Source organism: Orussus abietinus, unplaced genomic scaffold (genome assembly GCF_000612105.2).
Source record: "Orussus abietinus isolate OABI.00-Male unplaced genomic scaffold, Oabi_2.0 scaffold4, whole genome shotgun sequence".
Lineage (NCBI taxonomy): Eukaryota > Metazoa > Arthropoda > Insecta > Hymenoptera > Orussidae > Orussus > Orussus abietinus.
The window spans coordinates 3,029,096-3,037,761 of NW_019396014.1; positions in this window are offsets into that span (position 1 = coordinate 3,029,096).

Genomic DNA, 8,666 nt, shown 5'->3' on the forward strand with positions numbered 1-8,666 from the left:
TATTGCGATACCCCCCGATATACGTGCACTAACAACGACTTAATTCGTTTTTTCTTTTCTTCCAGAAAATTTCTCAATTTCAAAATTCGACTATTCTGACATTTTCGCGGGCATTCTTTTTTCGATTATTTTGCAATAAGTCTCGTTTCACATAGTCAGACCTTGATACCATTTTCGGGCACTTATGTGGAGCGTTAGTAATTTATTCAGAATTATCCATGCGAACATGGATTCTCACTTACACGAATTTCTCAAACGTCAAGTAGCCGGCCAAATACAAGAATATCGTCTGCAGATGGAATAAATAAAGTGTCGCACATTTGGAGGTCACTGTCAAAAAGACGCGGGTATATTTTAAGAAGAACTACCTACGTAGAGAAATTCAGGATTAAGTATGTTTTTCACGGCTATTAGGGTTAACGTCACAATGTCTTCGTCCGTATTTATTAAGAGCACAATTTCTGCGAGCAGAATTAGAAATTACGTTATCATTGTGGTGCCCTGACGAGCGTCCACGGTCATGCCTATGTATGAATATGGACGTTCAATTGCCACGTGAATGCCGAGTAAAATCCTTTCAAACACGTTCATTACCGTGCGAAGTAAATTCATTCGATGTATCGGGGAAGACGGATTTATCGAGCATCAGCTGCATCGAGGGTCGAAAGAGACATGCTTAAGCAAACCCACGTTTATGCATCAATTCGCGGGAACTACTGATCAAACACCAACGCGCGTTCTCAGTCATCTATTAAATGGTAATATTCGTGACAGAGATTCTATACAAGATCCTCTTTAGCGCGTTGATTTCTAGTGCTAGCTGCTTGATTTACGGAGCATCGTCTGCACAGGAGAGTAAACGCGATACATATGTTAAGGATGACCAGCTTATACTTAGCGACATAAGACATTCATTTACTTGACGATTTAATACTCCGCTGAAACGCACTTAGCGTAATGCCACGCAGCAATAAGTAAATTTGCAAAGCCGGTTTATTTTCCATGGCTCAAAAGTCGGCGAGATCAAAGCGTGGTCTCCGAGGAAGGTCGGCAACCGCATAGATCAAGTAAAGCAGAGGTTAACACATCACCGGCCCTCGTAATTACAAATTGCGTTTCCGCGGTCGTTTGTCAAACATTTAATTCCTCCGACAAGAATGGCGTGTAAAGACCGGCGAATCGCGTCCGCTTCTGTCTCACGGAAATTCAGGGAAGAGATCGAGCGGAACGGATTTATGGAACGCCATCTGCAGGGTGGAGGCGCGGCCAGAGGGGCAAGCTCGTGCATCGGATTAACCGGCGATGAAGATTGCAAATAGCGCGTTGCCCTTCGAGACACGTGTTTGCCGTCACGATTGGAAGACCTTGCACGACTGTCGGGCAGCCGCGTCAAAGGATAAATGATTTCTGCGAGCTCGGTGGTAACGTTGTCGCGCCGCCATCTGTCCGGCGGAGGCCGAGCCTCGCAAGCTCAAGGAGATCGTTCCCGGATTTAGCGATCGCATCGAGAACCCCCGATTATGATAACACCCAAACCTACATCCGAAATAGCGGCGTCCTCAGGATGGGCCACTATAAATACGCGTCTCCAAGTCATCGAGCCAGCTTCGCTCGGTGGCGGTCGAGGCCTCGAGCCATCGGCTCCTACTTCTCCCCTCGGCCTTGCATATTGGAGGCGATCTTGGAAAATACCCCCGATCTTGCTCCGGGCCTTAAATCACCGACAGCCGGTCGTTTCCACCCAACAAATTTCCTCGCGAGGATTCCTATCCGCCCGGATTCCCACTCGTGTACCAGATTAGAGACTTGAGAATTTTAATGCGGGACATTAAGTCGAGACAGGACTCCCGGCTTCGGCCGGGGGACTCGGAATTGCTGAAATTCTTGGTAAGTCCGACTGCCCACTTGGGATAGGTCCAGGTCCTCGTGAAATCCCTATTCCAACAAATTCCGTGTTATAGGGCCGTGAAATGATTTTATTATGATTTATATCGAGTCGAGCCACAACAATGGACCTGCAGTGATTCGATGCTCCATTTTTCGAAGTCATAAATCAAGCGTGCAATTAACGAGTGCCACGAGCTCTCCCAAATTTGTCGCGGTAGGTCAGCGATTTTCAGCCGGTTGAAAATTATTGCACAATTTTGTCACCTGACAATTGGACGACGTATCGCGAAACTCTCGACCCGATTGTCGAGTTGGCGTTAAAGCTACCTTCGCGAATAGAGACGTCGCGGACTATTTTCATCTGTAATTAATTTCGATGTAACTGCTTCGGGATGTCCGTGGACTGATTTATAAATAACACGAAACCCTGGATAGAACGCAGTACCGAGATACATAAAAAAAATGAACCTTTTCAGAATTTCAGAGGAAAGTACTGGATCGCTCCTTGGTGGTGCTTAAATATAAATTACGAAGAAAATAATTTCACTTGGGATAAAAATAAGACAGAAACAAATAATCATTTCCCTGATACCGAAGCGCAGGAAGCGGACATCGCGAAATTCTGATCCTGTCAAGTTTTCCTTTCCACGTCCATTAATTTCACATAACGTTCTTTTCCAATCCTGAGAGACGTCGTCTCGCAATCGCCTGAGAAAAATCCCTCTTTTACCTCGAACTTTCCTCCATCTTCCTTTATTTTCGTCCCGAGCACGCGTCCAACTTCGCGGAAAATCTGTCACTCCTTCTGAGCGGCCCGCAGACATTTCAAGAAATAAAGGGCAATCAGTCCTAGCCCACCTTTTTACGAGAATAAATAACGTGGATATTCTTATTCCATTTATTTCATCGCATCCATTAAGGAGTTTCCCTCGTCGAGTCCTCGTTCATCCAAATTAGAATGATGAGCAAGGCCAATTACCAGGAGAAAGGGTCGCGACTGCTGCGAGGTAGAAAATCATTTAACAGCTCGCCACCTTGAGAAAATGAAAGGAAACGAGCCGGCGCCCCGAGGAAGGACTTTATATCGGAAATAAGAATGGCGATTCGCGAGTTCGCTTTCTGTAAAACTCCCCGAGAGACTTTCCTGGGAGGAAAGTTCGCGGCATAGTTGAAAGTCTTCCGGAGACATGTAACACCCGGGAGCCGTGAAACCGAGCGACTTTTACGGGCGACTCGATCAGGACCTGTCCTCGGAAAAATCGCAGGTTTCAAGGCTGCTGTCCTTTAAAAGTTCCCCCAAGATCCTTAAGGAAGTTCGTCGAAAGGCGTTGCCGCGTCGACTAATCCCTGGGAAACTCCAGGAAAGAATTCTACAGAGGACCCGATAGCACTATCGATTGCTGCGTGGTCGAGGAAAATGTCTTAGTTCCCGTGCCAAGTTATTGAAATGAATTTATCTGCTATTTAAAAGAACTTCCCTCGACTGATTATAATTCAAAGGCTGAAAATACTACATACGTTCAGGTGAAATTCATTTTGCAACGACTCGTAACGTTACGTTTATTCTTTTCCTTTGCTGTCTCTCTTACGGCATGAATGTAATTGATATTTTCCAGGAAATACGTATTCTCCATTACCGGGAAACATTTTTATCCGCCCAAACGGGCAATTTTTTGCTCTCCGTATTTAGAGTAAATGCAGGGGAGTTACTTCGGACAATTGATTTTCGCGAGGGTTAAAAGAAATGCCAGGACCTTAATGTTCAGAGTGCACCTAAAAAAGAAGGTGCAAAAAGGTCCCACGTGTCGCTCAACGGCTAATGCGTTTTCCAATTTACTTTTTTAGGTGGCTGAAGCCCAGGAAAATGGGAGGATAAAAAAGTGGTAAACGCAATTTGCCATTCTCCAGTCGGTAATAAATCATTAATGAAATACTCAATGGAGGGTGTCAACGTTTTCCATTTGGAGAATAAAATGGACGCGAAGAATCGCGATAAAGGGCGATGCGCTTGCATCTGCAGGTGTCAGGTGTATCTCGCGCGAAATATCGATTTCCTTCCAGATATAAGACATTCCAGATTTTCCTCATTTCCTCGACCCGTTGTTATCGAGTCTTATCAGGTCAATGCTATGAATGCTCAGACGGATGCTTACATCGGAGACGAGGAATGAAATTGCGAGATGTCCGCTCCTAGGGCTGCATCAGCCCTCGTATCTCTTGAAAGGGATGCATCGTCCGTGTGCAGGGATACACGGAGCTGCATCGATCCTGTCTACCTCGGCTTCCGGTTTGTTACGTTCGACAATCGATACCAATGTAACTAGTCAAACCGATGTGCATCCTGCCGAGGTAGTTTCCCTTTCATGTCCTCCGTAAGTACACGAAAATACTTCTAAACTCTATAAAACTCCCCGAACTAAAATCGTAGATTTTAATTAAATGTTATATTTTCCATGCAAAATCGAAAATCGATTTCATTCTCTTTATTATATCCGTAATCTTGAAATTATATTGATATTTTTACCGGGGTGGAATTCCCCGTTTTCGCTCTGCAGTTTTTGCAGGATTATTTATCCAAGCCAAATTGCAAACGGCTCTGAAAAGACTCGGGGTATATAGCCCCATCAATTTTCGCCCTTTCATTAGATCATCCCCCGCCATCGAGAGTACTTCATCTCGTCTTCGGTAATCCGTTCGTAGGTCGGATTACCACGGGGCAAAGTTCGACACTCCGCGGGTTTCTTTGGGAGCTTAATCCCGTCTTGACGTGCAATCGAAGTCGCGGTATTAATGGGATGTACTTAGGGCCAACGCCCGACACTCTCGCCATTGCTGTTCTGCAATTTATAGCAACCTTTAAAAATTAATACAAGATTATATAACACTGCTTAGGCAGTCAGAAGAAGAAAGTCGGATGCCAAGATGGCCGACCGCGTAATCCCTCAATGAAGATAAAGAAGTAACGAGAACCACCCCCGGAAAGGGCGGCGTCCTTTTGTCTCAGGTGTCCTTAAGCGTCGCCTTGAATCCGGATGCGACTTCTACCTTGGCTCGCCGTTTCGCCAGTTCGTAATCACCCTATAATCCCGAAAAGCTACGAAACCACCCCTCACCCCTGCTGGTGCGGTTCATCGACAATGAACTCAAAAGAGGGGTGCGACGCGCCCACGAGTGTCACTATTCTTAGATCCGACACCAGCCAGCTCAGCGAGGCCTCCGGATGCTTTTTCCTCTTTCTTCTTCCGTTCTTTTTCTCTTTCGCCGCCCCACCCACCACCCACCTCCCACCTCCCACGTTTCCGGTCCTCGACGACAATGAACTCGCCGAGAGTCGCTCTTCTTCGTCTTCTTCTCGGTTCATCTCCCTCCTGGACCGAACCCCGGACAATGCAGCTCTACACCTCGGGCGCACCTTGCACCCCTTGCACCCCTTTAGGCCCCCGGCGACCCTTCAGCCTCCTTCGAACTCGCAATGACCCCATGGAGACGACTCGCGGTGGAGTGGACGGACCTTATCGTCCGTTATCGGCATATATGATAAGCGCTCGCAAAGTTGCTCGGAGTCCTCGATCCGTTTATCGGTGGCCGATTACCCTCGGGGTGGCGCCGGCACCCTTAATGCCCGAGCTCGACTCCACGTGCGAACGAGTCGAATGAATTATTCCGCACTTCGCGAGACGCAGCACGTGGACTCACCCCGTGCGTTACACGAGGGAGAAGTTCGACGACCCCCGCGTCGCCTCGTGGATTCGATGCAGCCACCCCCGGCCAGAGGGCGATGGCCCTTTTATTTCCCTTTGAACCCTAACGAGCTCGATTTCAATCACGACCTCCGTCGCCAGATCCGTTTGAGGGAGGTCGAGTTCCGCTCGGAAGTCCTTCCGGGGGTGGCCTCGGTCCCGGGGGTGAAAAGAGCCACGAGGGCTTTTTTTACGGGCCCTCGTCGCTAATTCTGCAAGCTGACCCGGCACGTCGGATTATTCCCGTATTAGCGACGCCTTGGCGGTGATGGCTGCTCCTAAAAGTAATTAGATTGCACCCTGGACCGTGAAACAACCTCTGGTCAATTTTGCGAGGGGTGGATTCGGACCTCCCGACTTCTCCGGACGGACGTGGACGGCGAGCAAACGTTTTGCAATTTTCGGCCGGGGGTGTGGGGCTCTCTCACCCTCGCGAACCAAGGCTGGGTTAATGCTTTATCGTTTTATCCCAGAGATAGGAACTGGACTTATTAAGTTACTTTCGGAACGGAGGTTTGGAAACTTTAGAAATACTTAACTTATCGAGGAGTTTTGGAGACTCGGGGGCGGCAGGTGGGAGTTAAAAAGTTTCGCCTCGATTTAGAGGGAAAACCGACCGATGCAAAAGTGAAATGAATTTAATCCAATTATCCGTTGCAACGGATGTGAGAACTTTTAAGGATAGGCTTCAGGTCGGAATAATATAGATCTAGACCACCCATCAAAACTCCGCTCTAACTCGATAATCGTGTCATATCTATTTCTCTTCCAAGAATGACAAATTCCTTTTAATAAATAACGTTTCTCCTGATTTTAGTCAAACTCCACCGACGTAAGAGAAATAAAAGATGCACCTAATTCTCTTAATAGCATATCTTATCCGCCCCGGACAATTTTAATTTTCATGAGGTTCCTTAAACCGAGTTCCTTCATAAATTCGATATCGTGCCTGCTGCACCCATTTGCATCGGGTAATTCGCCCCGGTCTATTTTTACCTTTCTTAAGTGGATGCCAAACATGCGGATGGCTCTTTAACAAGAAATTGCATATTCCCGGCCAGTTAAAAATGCGTGCTTCGAAGTTCCGAAATTTTCGATGATGAGAATCCCCATCGGCTGTTTCGACCGGGTGCAGCCGAATAGCAGAAGTGCATCGATGAATCTAATCAGGACAATTGCATTGACGCATGACGAGAAATCCCGAGCAAAAGTTCAATGAAGCGCGGTGGGTGCAGTGGATGCAATTGTATGCAAGCGCGTTCCGTTTTTGTCTTTCGGGGAACGCATGTCGATCGCGAGTTAATCGGCAAATGGCGTGCATCGGTGAACTGCACCGGTGGGCTGCATCCTGGAATTTGACACGACTCGAAAGAGCGTAAGTCGCCTTTATCGAGCCGTGTAAAAGTGGTCGACAACAACCGCCCTGGTGTGGAAACTTCTGTTAACGAGGGGCGTTCAACGATGGGGAAGACAGAGCCGGACGTCCAACTTTTTCCCGATATAAACGCAGTTTAACGGTTGATAAGGCGACACAAAGTACCTGAATTTCTATCTGGGTAATCATTGATGAGCCGAGAATAATTTCAGGTTTTTGCTTGCGACGCGTGTGTCAAAAAACAAGATGTATATTTTTAATTGCAATATTTCGCCGTAGTATTTATAATTAATTAATTGAGAGGAAGCTATCCGACGTCTCCTAACCTGGGCCAACTTCCAATAAAGGGGAGCATAATTTACAAGGCCGAAGGGCGTTTTGGGTTGCGGTTTCATTTTGGACCGAGCAGGTAAACCGATAACGCGCATAATTGCGCGCGCCTATCGGATATGACGGGACAAGGCGAACGGCCGCGCTTATCAGTTCTACCGATGTCAAGGCAACATCTCCGGAGATGATCGGATAAACGACAGCTCATAACCGCAGCCAATAACTTCGAATGAGGTGGGCGGGCGCGGCTCGGCCATTTTCGGATTCCCCAGGGAGAGGAAAACTCTCCTCAGGAGCGCGCGGCTCCCAGGAAAACTTCCAGCACGATTTCCCCGGCTCGGCTCTTACGTGCTCCCCGGGTCCAGGGAAACCGGGAATTCACGAAATGCCCTCCGAGGGTTACACTTGTCCTCCGGCTCCGATACCGGGATTAACGAGGAAACGACCTCCACGGAGGAACTTTCCCCGGAGCCAGTCAACCTTAGGGAGTTTCGCGAATCCGGGAAACCTCGTTACCTCCGGGAACGGAAGGGCCACACGGGAAGGGAAGGCGTTTCCGCGATTTTCGTAAATTAAGGGAGGGAAACGCGATAACGAGGACCTGGGGTATTTTTTTCCAGGGTATAAACTCTGAGGAATTAGTCTTATATAAAGAAAGATAATCTTTGTCAATTATTCTTGGGCGTGGAGTAAAGTCCACAGACGATCGTATTTATTATTAATCTGTGTACGTCTGTCGCGAATTGGAGGATATATTTGTTATCCCGTTAGTATACGAAGGACGTTATACATTTATCATTCTTTCTTCTTTCGTCGGATTGCCGAGGTGTACTCGTAAGGGGTCCTTCCAGACGCAAGAAATGCGTTATTGCGTATCAAGGGGAGAGTTCGGAGTGAGTAATTGCCGCGGTGGGGATCCGTTTTCGTAATACCCCGAAAATCGCCCCAAAAGTGTTCGTCACATTTATTTCCCGGTACAATTTCTCCGGAAATATTTCCCCGCGTATATCTTTGCCTTACTTCCGCTTTTGGTGTATCAGCTCTGGCTTCATAACCCAGCCTTTCTTCCGCATTTATTCCTGCCAGCGCGAAGGAAATCATCTGAAATGATTCTTTTTTTTTTCTTTCTCAAATGAGCGGGTGGATTCATCGGAGTATCGACTTGAAAAGTATCGATTGCCTTCCACCGCGAGTTCTCGTAACTAGTATTTGCGTTTTATCGGCGTATCTCCGCTGGCACCCCTCTACCCAACGAAACGTGGATTTCACGCCTTCTGTCGTTTCACGATGATGTCGAATCTGACAGTACTCATCCTGCCACGGATTGACTTGCA